We start from the raw sequence: 665 nt of genomic DNA, 5'->3' as shown, positions 1-665 counted from the left end.
TATATATATATAATATTAATATTTTATATAATAATACGCATCACATGCGTTGGTGCTTCTCAAACGAGCTCGATCTCGAGCTCAAGCTTTCGAGTCGAACTTGAGCTTGATATTTTCTAAACAAGTCGATCTCGAGCCCATTAATAGAGCTCGAGCTCATTAAGGATTGAACGCCAGGCTTGATAAGGAAAATACTCGACTCGACTCGTTTACACCCCTAAGCACTATGTTGAAGTTAGTGAGTAGTATGGTTTTTTGTTGTATAGTAATTGAAGCGGGGATTTTTAAGGGATTGCATACAGTTGGTGAGGTGAATGGCGGTAAGGGCAACATCGGACCTGAATTTATATGGGAGGAGAGCAGTGTAGAGCAATGTTTAGGTGGTTTCTATGATGTGACGATGTTTGCATTCGGCTGTCCCATTTTACTCTGGGATGTAGGGACAAGAAATATGGTGGTGAATGTCGTTTTGCTGTAGGAGAGTACTAGCTTCAGGAAAGAAGGTATGTGTATGGACTTGGTAGTGTTCTTAGTAGCATGTTTGCTACTTAAGATGACGAGGAATGGGCCATTATGATAATAAAGAAGGTTGAGTCTTACACTTGCTCTAATACCATGAAGGCATATCTTTCACAACAATGTATAAGCATATATGTAAAGCTATA

The sequence above is a fragment of the Dendrobium catenatum genome, unplaced genomic scaffold (assembly GCF_001605985.2).
Source record: "Dendrobium catenatum unplaced genomic scaffold, ASM160598v2 fragScaff_scaffold_403, whole genome shotgun sequence".
In the NCBI taxonomy this organism is placed as follows: domain Eukaryota; kingdom Viridiplantae; phylum Streptophyta; class Magnoliopsida; order Asparagales; family Orchidaceae; genus Dendrobium; species Dendrobium catenatum.
This window is presented reverse-complemented; position numbering follows the sequence as displayed.